At 44.0% G+C, this 13,352-nt stretch overlaps 1 non-coding gene across 1 annotated transcript; it reads right to left on the bottom strand.

The window, feature by feature from the left end:
- Positions 1 to 12,307: 12,307 nt before the first annotated feature.
- LOC120094502 (small nucleolar RNA SNORA17) lies at positions 12,308 to 12,437 on the bottom strand. Its single transcript, XR_005488807.1, has one exon. It is a non-coding gene; the product is annotated as a small nucleolar RNA SNORA17 (small nucleolar RNA).
- Positions 12,438 to 13,352: the final 915 nt, after the last annotated feature.

Raw genomic sequence — 13,352 nt, 5'->3', positions numbered from 1 at the left:
GGCTGCAGAGCTCGTTATGTAAGTGTGCCTTCCCTTTCCATCGGGTCCTACTTATACTCTCTCTAAACATCACGTGTCCTCCCGTGGGTCTTGCCTCAGCAAAGCATCGAGTAAGCCTGCATCACATGACACAGTCAGAAATTTCCACTTCAAGACCTTACAGGGAAAACATGTTGGGCAAGAGAGAAACCAATGAGCTCAGAGACCGAGGGAAGGTGCGGTCATCAAAGTCAGTTGATTATGGCACTCTGTCTGAGTAGATAAGCACGAGGAGGTTCCCACAAAGGAACTATGGACGAGCCCATTGGGTGTGGTTTTAGTCAGGTGGAGGAAGCAGGAAGCATAAGTGTCCATGTTTCCAAAGACACAAGTGAGGACAGCAAGGGGTGACACTTCCTAGTGTTAGGTTTAGTCTTGGTGAAATAGGACATACATTAACATACCATGGACATATAATAGGACATGTATTCTACAACTGTGGGCAGGCTTAACAGTTGACATGAGAGTCTTCTAAATGTACAAAGCATTAGAAATCAGTAAATTAAATCTGTGTGTTATTCATAGTTCTAGTCAAAGTCTGTGATTCCTCCCATATCTTCCTAGCCCCAACACTGAGAGTCATCTTTTCAAAAATATGCCCTTAAAAAAGTGCATGGACAAAGAATAAAAACTGAATGAGAACCAACAGTTTTTATCTTTTCTGGTACTTAGGAATAACAGAGGTAAATCCCTGAAAAAGATAATGACCCCAAAGAACTGTCTCTATTTGCTGAGAAAAAAAAATATTCTTTTATTAATAGTAATTGGACTTTGACAAATACTGAGAAGCTGCAAGGTGTAATAATCAACTCACTGAGTTATGAGATATGAGACATGAAAGCAAAAGTCCAGGATGACTTGGGAGTCTGGTTTTGACCTGGAAGTGGTCACAGGAGAAGCAATGGAAACATTGCTAGGAGGACCCTCCAGCTCGAACTTAGCTGGGCTCTTCTGCATTTGGCTAGAGGAAACTGTAGAAGATGGTGTCCCTTCCCCATATTTCCATGGCTGAGCAGTTGGAGCCAGGTAGAGCTACACATCATTCATTCCCTGTTTCTTTGAATCCTGGAAATCAAATCATTTGACTTTCCTCATTTGACACATCTGATGATCCCTGTAGAGCCTTTATTGTAAGAATGACGTGTTTTCAGCTGAGGAATGCCGAATGGCTGAGCAATACCTGAAGAAATGTTTAACATCTTTAGTCATAAGGGAAATGCAAATCAAAACAACCCTGAGATTCCACCTCACACAAGTCAGAATCACTCAGTCACAACAGCAAATGCTGGTGAGGATGTGGAGAAAGAGGAACACTCCTCCATTGTTGGTGGGATTGCAGACTGGTACAACCATTCTGGAAATCAGTCTGGAGGTTCCTCAGAAAACTGGACATTGAACTGCCTGAGGATCCAGCTATACCTCTCTTGGGCATATACCCAAAAGATGCCCCAATATATAAAAAAGACACGTGCTCCACTATGTTCATCGCAGCCTTATTTATAATAGCCAGAAGCTGGAAAGAACCCAGATGCCCTTCAACAGAGGAATGGATACAGAAAATGTGGTACATCTACACAATGGAATATTACTCAGCTATCAAAAACAATGACTTTATGAAATTCATAGGCAAATGGATGGAACTGGAAAATATCATCCTGAGTGAGGTAACCCAATCACAGAAAAACACTCATGGTATGCACTCATTGATAAGTGGATATTAGCCCAAATGCTTGAATTACCCTAGATGCACAGAACACATGAAACTCAAGACGGATGATCAAAATGTGAATGCTTCACTCCTTCTTTAAAAGGGGAACAAGAATACCCTTGGCAGGGAATAGGGAGGCAATGTTTAGAACAGAGGCAGAAGGAACACCCATTCAGAGCCTGCCCCACATGTGGCCCATACATATACAGCCACCTAATTAGATAAGATGGATGAAGCAAAGAAGTGCAGGCTGACAGGAACCGGATGTAGATCTCTCCTGAGAGACACACCCAGAATACAGCAAATACATAGGCGAATGCCAGCAGCAAACCACCGAACTGAGAACAGGACCCCCGTTGAAGGAATCAGAGAAAGGACTAGAAGAGCTTGAAGGGGCTCGAGACCCCATATGAACAACAATGCCAAGCAACTAGAGTTTCCAGGGACTAAGCCACTACCTAAAGACTATACATGGACTGACCCTGGGCTCCAACCTCATAGGTAGCAATGAATAGCCTAGTAAGAGCACCAGTGGAAGGGGAAGCCCTTGGTCCTGCCAAGACTGAACCCCCAGTGAACGTGATTGTTGGGGGGAGGGAGGTAATGGGGGGAGGATGGGGAGGGGAACACCAATATAGAAGGGGAGAGGGAGGGGTTAGGGGGATGTTGGCCCGGAAACCGGGAAAGGGAATAACAATCGAAATGTAAATTAGAAATACTCAAGTTAATAAAGATAAAAAAAAAAAGAATGACGTGTTTTATAAAATGCGGTATAATGCAGCAGGACAGGTGCCTTAGTGGGCTCATGCCTTGGCTTCCCGCTCCCGAAGTATCAGCCATGTGACAGGCCCAGTATAAAAGGAAGTTTATTTGGGACTTAAGAAGGGGGTCTGGGGAATGGAGTAGAGGCAGAGAAAGAAAGGAGACAGAGAAGGACAGAGAGAAAGGAAAAAAGAGAAAGAAGGAAAGAGGCTGGCTGTGAAGAGAGGGTGAAGATGGAAAGAGGAAAGGGGAGAAGAGAGAAGAGGAGAAGAGAAAATAGAAGAGAAGAAGAAAAGAGGAGGAGAGGAGAGGGGAGGAGAGGGGAGGGGAGGGGAGGGGAGGGGAGAAGAAGGGAGAGGAGAGGAGAAGAAGGGAGAGGAGAGGAGAGGAGAGGAGAGGAGAGGAGAGGAGAGGAGAGGAGAGGAAAGCCTGAAAAGCTCTTATATGCCTGGCTTCTGGCTCACCTGGCCATTGCTAAGTAACTGTTGGGCAGAGCCTATAGGAAATGCTAACAAAGAATAGGTCAAGGGTCTGGAAAGTGACTCAGTGGAAGGATGCTCAAGATCAAGGATTCCATAGCCAGTGTCTCCCCTTTAGAACAAAAGAAACAGTTTTAAAAGGTTGTTCAGTATGAACTAAAATTATACTATCTTGAATTGTTGTTTTCTTTTTCTGAAAACTGGTGGAAGGCAAGACTGCCTCGAGTTAAGCACTTGAGGAAGATCTTATTCAAAGCCCTTTCAACAGAGAGCAAGGCAGGGGAGGGACTTGGCGGTCCTTTTTCTTCTTAGGGCTGAGGAGAGCTGGTAAAAACATAAACATATTGGAAGACATTTGGGTAAAGTCACAAACCGTCTGTTTGTTAACTGGCTTTGTACAAAGGATGACTCTAGCTGTCACATCTTCAGGACAGGAGCTTTACTACCTGGAACAAAGTGCCCACTGAAGCTGAGCCCCCTTCTCCCACAGGAACTTAAGACAGCACTGTCTCTTTTGATGACTGCATTTCAAAGGGATGGCTTCCAGGCCCAAGAGGGAGAGATCACTAGATTGTAAAACTGGCAAATGACTTTTAAAGAAGGAGTTACATTATAGCTCAAAGGAGGAAAAGAATTTACAAGTTCTCTAAAGAAAATACTCAAGAGAAGCCAGGTCAGGGACCTGAAAGAAAGCTGTGTGAATAGGTTTTTAACTTTCCTCCAAAGGGAGCACCCCAGGTCCATCATGGTCACCGATTACAGAATAGATTGTTATTTAATATTGAAAGTCTTACTACTCAGTCTATTATATAGCCCATCCAAGTCCACCCTGGCTCTCTCCAGTAAAGATGGCATCTTGTCTGGTCATTCACACCTCCAGGTAGCACACTATCCAGCAGGACATTCTGCAATGATGGAAGGGCTTTATAACCTGCACTGCCCAGCGCCACAGCCATTAGTCACCCGTGGCTACTAAGCAGCTGAAATGTGACAAGCGTAGCCAAGAATTAGACTACCAGTCAGAAGTGTGCTGGGTGACTCCCCTACTATCTCAAGGTAGTCTCCAAAGTTACATAACCATCATTGTATCTGCAGGAAAATTGTTGCTGCCGAATGTAATGCCTATGATTTGGGTCATTCTTCAAAGGAAAATGATGTGTGAGCTTTATGGACATTGTAAATCAGCGACTGTCAACTCTCCTTAACGCTACGATGCTTTAATAGAGTTCCTCGTGTTGTGGCTACCTCAGCCATAATATTATTTCTGGTTGCTACTTCGTATCTATAATTTTGCTAGTGTTATGAATTGTAATGCAAATCTCTGTGTTTTCTGATGATCTTAGGTGACTCTTGTGAAAGGGTCGGTCACCACTGTAAGCGATGGTTAGTATAATCTGTCACTCTGACAAGATCTAGCACCATCTAAGGAGATAAACTTCCAGGCCAAGCTCCTAGACTTACCGGCTAGGGATTATTGTGATGAGGTTAAATGAGGTGGAGGGGCTGATGTTAACAGTGGGCAGTACTCTCTCCTGGACTGGCTCCTTGGCTCTATAAGAAGGACAACATGAGCTGAACAAAAGCATTTGTTACTCCCAGCAGCCTGATTGGGACATCATGTGACCAGCTCATTCAAGCTCCCGATATGATACCTTGGCTTCTTTGCCAGGATGGACTGGACTCTTGGACTGAATCCTGTTCCTTGGAATTATTTTGTCACAGCAACAGGAAAAGACTAGGACAGCATTACCTGAGTCGAAGTATATGAACAAATATGCCTAGCAGCATGTCTAGTTAAAAACATAGGTACTCAGAAATACTGATTCCTTCTCAAAGGCCTTCTGGCCCATAATGAGCCCTGGCAGGGTTTCTGACATCTAGAATGTGACACCAGGGGCCCAGTGGTGTGGATGTCCTAACAGCAGGGTGTTAATGTCTGTCACTGTTACAGGCTCAGATGCTCTGGTTTGTGATCAAGGAACTTAGTTGATCTTGGAAACAATCACTTTCTTTATGTTGACTCAGACAAATATGCCAACCCTTGGAGTTAGAAATTGTGAGCCTTTGGGTTACCCTCAAGACATTTGGTAATAATGCAGAATTGCAAGACTCCTAATGGAGTCTTTCCCTTGAAAGAATTAAAAACAAACAAACAAAAGCCTTCATAAAAACCTTATAAAATTCTTTATATTATTTTTTTTACATGAAAAGATTGTACTCTGGGGATTCTTTGCTGTAAAGACATGGTTTTATAAATTACATGTTTTTAAAAAGATGAACTCTTCCTTTGGCAGGGAACTATGTGTTTGAGAAAGTGGGACACACAGAGGGAGACACAGAATAGCACATATGAGAGGGGAAAGAAAAAAGTTTTGGCAAATGTGCTGGAGCAAAATCTCAGGTTATGGAGCTGTAACTCCAGTCGGTAGAGATTCCAGTTTCTAGCCCTGGGCACAGAGCTGCTGTCTCTCGGGGACTATGCTGTCCCTTTCTTCTGATTTGGCCAGTTCTCTGCTGTTAAATGCAATTATGCATTTTTTTCTCTTGTATTTATAAGTTCCATCTCAGAGTTCATTTTGGGAATTGTGTAGTGATCATTTGCCCCAAGAGATGGTAAAATTCTTTATAACTTGACCGGAATGTTTAAGTGAAAGACTCATCTTGAACAAATTGCTCTTTCTGATTTAAGAGTTTGGAACAGAACATTTAACTCAAAGCAGAATGATAAAAGTCTGGTCTTGATTCTACCATGTTGATACTTCAAAAAAAAAAAAAAAGAGAGAGAGAGACATTTTGGCTGTTCCTATCATGTGTGGGCTGCTTCTGTCATAGAATCACAGTCATGGACTTGGATCTTATCTAACATACCTCTTGATTCAAGAATGTGTTCCTTAGAATAACGTAGCACCCTACGGATGACCAGCTAGTCTTGGCTTAAAGTCTACTCATGATGGAAACATTTATCTTCATAAAGTCCATTTATGGCATAGTAAAAAAGCCACTGGAGATGAACTCAGGATGAATTAGCATTCAGACTCTAGCAGCAAGGGCTCCAGCCAGAGTTATTTAAAACCTTGTCTTTCCTGCCTTTTGTGGCATAGAGCTGATGACAAACTGTAAGAAAATAAAACTAGTTCATGTAAGACATGCGAAACACTTGATAGCCTCCTCTCTCTACCCAGAAAGAATGTCTTTTCCTATTAACCTCAAATGTGCTTCCCTATAAATTATTTCATTCAATAAATATTTATAGGGAGACTGATCATGGCACTATGAGTAAGACGGATGGGAACTTACTCTTAGGAAAGTTATGGTCTGGTGACAACAACCCGTCAACAGACAATAGGTGAGTGAAGTCGAAAGGAGAAAAGTGAAGTAACTGGATAGTGTTGTCTGTAATAAAGAAAGGAGAGGGCTGAGTCAGGCATGCTGCTGCTGAGGCTGCACCAAAGGACAGTTCTAACCTTTGGTCCTCATTATGTTCTGTAGAGTACCAGTCTCTAAGAGTCTTCCAAATTGGTGAAGGGAACTAACTCTATCATCTTTGAATTTATTCTTCAAGCTGAACATCCCTTTGGTTATTTCTTATGTAACACAAATGTAATAAAACTTTCAACGAGGTAGATTCGTATTTTGTTGGACTGTCTTTAAACGTGTCTTTCACTGGAAACAATAGATGTAGCTGTAGCTGCACAGAGCAGGGTGGCTGCACCTTCTCTTCATCCATTCTTAACTAATGGGACATGAGCTCAATAAATACTGAAGACCAATACCAGTAAGAGGTCATCCACTAAAGGACCTGGCATTTTCTACAAGACTTTCTCTATGGATACATTTGTTTTCTGATCACAGTTTTCTTCCTACTGTTGTTATAATTTATTACGATAGATTCAATAGTCAGTGGAAAGTTTTGAATTTAATTCTCTCCTCTACTATACTAGCTCTTTGATCTGTCTCCGTGTAATTCATAACTTTAGTTATTATTTTATATGACTGTAAAATGGGCAAACTAAATAAAAGTGTTTAGAGTGAAAACTTTGACTCTTGGCATAAAACCAACACTCGGAGCACCGAGGATGCATTTCTAAGTGTGGGAAAGCACTTGCCTTTGAGAGAAATTGAGAACACTTCCCCTCCTCCACCGCAGCCAAATGTCAGTGGGTGTGGGCAGAGAGTTAGTCCTTGTTTCAGTGTTACATGATATAATTATTTGGATAAAATACAACCATTGACCTTGGGATGCTTGCATCAACTTTAATTTCTTATCTGTCTTTTTACTTCCTTGGTGAATGAGTAAGCAAGAGAGTGAGATTTAGTTTAAAACCTAATCAGTGGGTCTTTTTTTTCCCTATAATTTGCCAGCAAAGTAGGCAAAAGCAAGGGTCAAACCTTAATAAAAGTCCCCTTTTCTCTCTTTCCCAGCTTTCTGTGGGTAACTTGAAAACTAGAGCACAGCAGGGTGGGGGCTGGCAGATACTCAAGACTGGAAAAGGGAGAGGTTCGAGAAGAATGATTCTTGGCTGATAAAATGCTACGTGGTTTGCCTTCCAAAGAATGGACATGATGAAGACATTCCTTATATCAGATCGGGTCTCATACCAACAGCGCTCACTGATTCTGATGGAGACTGGAACTGGTTCCAATATTGTCAGTTTGAAACAATCTCTGTGACGGCTAAGGAAAACTCCACATCTACAATCACCGAGGAGACAAACTTCTGGAGACATTTGTGAGAATGTTTCGAGGGTAGGTTGGTTGAGGTAGGAAGATAGTCCCTGAATGTGGATGGAAGTCTTCCATGGGCTGAGGTCCTGGAGTCAAAGGAGGAAGCAGCCAGCTGTGCACGAGGCTTCTTCACATCCATTGCTTTCTGCCTCCTGATTGCAGATTCCACATGACCAGCTGCCTCAGGCTCCTGCCTCTAGACCTTCTCCATCACAATGAACACTACCATCATGAGACAAAATACTCTTCCTTACATAAACTGCTTCTGTCAGGATTGTGGCACAACAATTCGTAAAGTAACTAACACTAGATCTAAAAGAGAGGAAAATTCTAGTTAATTTCTTGCTATTTAGTCTTGGTTAGAGAAGACCCTGGGGCAAGCATGGTCTCTTCAGTTAGCCAATTCACAAAAACAGAGTCAACAGTCACATAGAGAACTCTCAGTAGCACCTGGGACTCAGGCTTTTCTTTTAGTGAGTTCACAACAAAGTAGAAAAGAGACAGATGCAGTAGAAATGTGTCCACCTTGGGGTCAGAGGTCCAGCTTCATAGTTAAAAAGCATTTGTTGTTCTTGAAGAGGATCATGGTCCAAATCTCACATCTCACAAATTTCACAGGATAACTAATAACTGCCTATGTGTCCAGTTTTAGGGAATAGGAGATCTAATGCCCTTTTTTGACATACATGGGCACAAGGCATACACATGTACACAGACATACTTGTAGGCAAAACTACCCATATGTATAAATAAAGATAATCCTATCTTAGAGTGATCAAAGATGGGAAACCTCCCCCTAACCCAGTCCTGAGGGAATCCTACAGAAAATGATAGCTTCTAAGCCCAGCCAATAATTTCCAACAGCAACACATTTATCTCTGCCTTCCCCAGCATTGCGCATCGTGACAAGCCCATATTAGGTGCTTAATAAATATTGACTGGACTGGACAAAGTGTACTTTGCTCATGTTAAAAGGCTTTGTGCAAGATCAGAAGGGGTAAATTAAGGTGAACTGTATATCTCAAATGCAGTTCTAGTAGTCCAGTGCATCCTCGCAGTTATTTTCTCCACACCTTACACTGGATACTGTACACGCTGTTCTCTTTATTTGTTCTCCCTTCCCAGGAATGGCAGGCTTTTGAGGATGGGACACACATTGCCATCATATAGGATGGGGATAAGCACCTAGTAGAAACTCAGTAATCCTTTACTAGCTGACAAATGGAGCTCAACACTAGTTGCACTGATGAAATTAATGGATGATTTGAAGGTGAATTCAATAAATTTTGCTTGATATTTGGCTCCATGAAGGACATTCATGAAGCCTTGAGAGTTCAGGGCCCAAGTTCCTATTACTTACGGCATGGATTCATGATAACTCTTAACTTTCTATATAGAAAAATGTGCACAAACATCAAGTTTTGGTATCAACCCCCGCCCCCCCCCACACACACACACAAACGTGTGGTTGAAAATTTCTGACCTCGGCTAGAAGGGAGGGAGACATTGTGAAAAGGATCGAGTAGTGTGTGTATGTGTTCCAAGTTTTTAGAAAACAATGTGAGAGCTCTTAGTTATAATTTATTTGTAAGAAGCAAGTTATTACATTATCTATCATAAAATTATATATATATGTATATATATATATATATATATATATATATATATATATATATTCTCCCAGGATGGAGTCACATGAGCGCTACCATGCTTAACTGGCATTTATGTGTGATTCTGATGATCTCAATTCTGGTCCTTATGCGTCCGTGATACACATAATTAAACATAAATAGTTTTAAAAATCGAATTTCTTGGCTAGCAACCTTCTTTAAGACATTATTTTTGAACTTTTAGGATACTTCTTTCTAAAAAGAATTATGAGTGTGTGAGTGGGTCCGGGCATAGGTGTGCTGGTGTTGCGGAGGCCTCAGGCATTGAAGCCCTGGGGCTATCATTGCTTGTGAGGCACCGGGGGCTGGCAGTGGAAGCAGTGTCCTGTAGAAGAGCAGTGCCCATCTGACCCACCAGCCCCTCTGACAATCTTTTTCCTCCTACAGTTTTTTATTTTTTAAATAGCATCATGGCCGTGCAAAATTGATGTGGGATGGTAGAATATTTGTCTATCTGTTTTCCTTCCTTCTTTCTTTCTTTCTCTCTTTTTTTGTTAACTTTTTGATGGTTCTTTATAAATTTCACATCATGCACACCAATCTCCCTTCCCTCCTGTCATACCCACCTCCCATCCTGCAACTTCTCCCACAACTGAGGAAAAAAAATACGATTTTGGAATTAGTAGTGTGTCATAGTGTGTCCCACAGCATACCGGTACTTCTTTGCTTGCAAATGCTCGTTGCAATGACTCAGTGGTCTGGTATAAGGCCTCTGATTTCTGCTACTCTATCGATACTGGAAGCTCACTGGGACTCCTCTTAGCTAGTCTGTTGGTGCCCTACGTCATGGAGATACTGTAGTTTGGGATCTGTAGGACTGGCCCCTTTATGAAACCCAGCAGTTCATTGATGAGTAGATGTCGGGGTGGGCCAACTGAAAGCCAAGTCAGGGTCTGAAAGGTATCTGAGCTGGTCAGCCCATCTGCTTTCACTCTCACACCCTCCGGGCTAGCTCATCAGCAACCCCTTCCCAGCCCCCATCCTCTAGACTCCCACCCTGCAACCAGAGCCAGTTCTACCCTGCTGCCCAGATGAGGTGCAGGGCCCTCTCTCCTGAGTGTTGCAACCGTTGAGGGACATGGCCAGTTCTCCCACTCACTTGATCCCAGAGCCAGCTCTCCTACCTGCTATAGGTGGTGGGGGACAAGGGAGGGGAGGAGGGCATCTCTTCCTCACCTCAGTCTTCTCATGGCACTTAAGAAGCATGGTTGGCTTTCCTGTGCTCATGCCCTTGGGGCTGACTCACCTGCAACCTCCATGTTCTTCTGTGCGGCCCAGGCAAAGTGCAGGTCCTGCTCTCCCTGCTCTCCCTAGTGCTGCAGGAGGTTAGGGGCAGGGTCAGCTATCCTACTCTGATGACCTCAGGACCAGCTCTCCTGCCTGATATAGGTTACAAGGGATGAGGGGGGAGCATCAGTCCCTCACCCATGTCACTGCCCAGCAACAAGTGATGGGCTAGTTCTCCCATGCTCATGCCCCTGTGGCCTGCTCGCTCGCTCTCCTAAGTGTTACAGTTGGTAAGGTCAGCTTTCCTGATCTCATGACCCCACCGCCAGATCTCCTGTCTGCCAAAGGTGCAAGTGAGGAGGAGGGTATCTGTCTTGTCTATGCCACTACATAGGAGTGGCAGGGCTAGCTCTCCCGCTCATCTTCTTGTACTGGCTCACTTGCAACTTCTGCAATGTTCTGAGCCACTCTCCCAAGTACTACAGTTGGTTAGGGCCAGGGTCAGCTCACCTGCTCTTAAGCCCCTGGGGCCAGCTCTCCCATGATGCTCAGGGAAGAATAGGGTCAGTTCAGCATAGCGTTCAGACATAACATGTCCCAGGCAGCAGTCCAGACCAGGGACATCTGCCTGGCCTATGGTAGTAACAGACCCCTGCTGCTGCTGCAGGGCCATGGACCTAGCATGGCTCCAGTGGCATGGATCCCACCATGATTCCTGGTGACATCACAGGCTACTCATATCAGACTGTTCCTTACTACCTGAATCACGAGGTTTGCCTCTCTCACATCCTTCTGTTTCTTTCTCTTCCATTTCTCTACCACTTACTTGGTCCTCTTAGTGGTACCCAGGGTCTCTGAGTGTCTCTGGTCAGCTCAGGAATGATCTCAGGTGTGGTGTGCTATGCCCAGTTTGTGCATTATGGCACTGGGCAGGGGTCATCTCAGGCATGCTCAGGTTTATGCAATGACAGACTTGTAGTCATCTTAGGCTAGTTCCCTGTCTGGGCCCCCTCTGGCTTGCTCCAGCATGGGCCTGCATGAGTGTCTGTCTCAGGCTCAACTCCAGCCCAGAACCAGTGTGGTAGCATCAGACAGGTAGCCCTGTCAGGCTCCCTGGCACTGGGCTGGTGGCCATCTCAGGCTTGCTTTTTTTCAGGGAATGTTAGGACACTGTGGTGGTTTGAATATGGTTGGCCCAGGGAGTGGCACTATTAGGAGGTGTGGTCCTGTTGGAGGAAGTGTGTCACTGGGGGTATGGGCTTTAAGACCCTCATCCAGGCTCCCTGGAAGCCAGTCTTCTCCTGTTTGCCTTCAAAACAAGATATAGAACTCTGAGCTCCTCCCGTACCATGCCTGCCTGAATGCTGCCATAATCCTGCCTTGATAATAAATTGAACCTTTGAACCTTTAAGCCAGTCCCAATTAAATGTTGTCCTTTATAAGAACTGCCTTCAGGGCTGGAGAGATGGCTCAGTGGTTAAGAGCACTGACTGTTCTTCCAAAGGACCTGAGTTCAATTCCCAGCAACCACATGGTGGCTCACAAACCATCTGTAATGGGATCCAATGCCCTCTTCTGGTCTGTCTAAAGACAGTGACAGTGTACTCATATACATGGAATAAATAAATAAATCTTAAAAAAACAAAACAAAACTGCCTAGGTCATAGTGTCTCTCTTCACAGCAGTAAAACCCAAACTAAGACAGCTACTAATCATTCCGATGTTTACAGGTCAGAACACCAGGCAGAGAGGTAGCCTCTCTCCTCTCAGCCACCTACTGACACACTGGTGGCACAGCAGCCACACCTATAAACCTCTAGGGGCAGTTGTTTATCTACCCCTAAAGGGAGTCTCTGGGGAGATTTCAACTTGTGGTGTAGCTTGCTGAGGATTCTTCCTTCTGTATGAAATCAGAGGCTCTAAAATTTTAGCGGAACTAAGAAACAAAAGGAATTTAAACCCTACTAAACTGTGTCACCGAGGAAAGAAACACCTTGACAGTGTTTAAAAGCGTTGAATTCTAGAAAAATAGGTGTGTATTCTGGTCACAGAGGGGAGGAGCCCTGGAGCAGGGTACATGCAGAGACAGGACCATTAAGGGAGGGGACTCCAGTATTATGCAGTCCCTTTCTATTGATCTTCAGTTGCCCAGAAACCCTTATGAAAGTCCTGTGCCTTAATTATTTGTTTCCTTTTACTTTTTTGTCTGTGTGGGTCTACTTATATATAAAAAAAAACTATGTGTCTTAGTCAGGGTTTGTATTCCTGCACAAACATCAGGACCAAGAAGCAAGTTGGGGAGGAAAGGGTTTATTCAGCTTACACTTCTACATTGCTGTTCATCACCAAAGGAAGTCAGGACTGGAACTCAATCAGGTTAGGAAGCAGGAGCTGATGCAGAGGAAGCAGGAGCTGATGCAGAGGAAGCAGGAGCTGATGCAAAGGCCGTGGAGGGATGTTACTGGCTTGCTTCCCCCGGCTTGCTTTCTTTTTTTTTTTTTTTTTTTTTTTTTTTTGGTTCTTTTTTTCGGAGCTGGGGACCGAACCCAGGGCCTTGCGCTTCCTAGGTAAGCGCTCTACCACTGAGCTAAATCCCCAGCCCCCCCGGCTTGCTTTCTTATAGAACCCAAAACTACCAGCCCAGGATGGCATCACCCACAAAGGGCTGGGCCCTCCCGGCTTGATCACTAATTGAGAAAATGCCTTTCAGCTGGGTCTCACGGAGGCATTTCTTTAAGGGAG

Source organism: Rattus norvegicus, chromosome 8, assembly GCF_036323735.1.
Source record: "Rattus norvegicus strain BN/NHsdMcwi chromosome 8, GRCr8, whole genome shotgun sequence".
Lineage (NCBI taxonomy): Eukaryota > Metazoa > Chordata > Mammalia > Rodentia > Muridae > Rattus > Rattus norvegicus.
The sequence above is the reverse complement of the archived record's forward strand: the minus strand, read 5'-3'. Positions and strand labels throughout refer to the sequence as shown.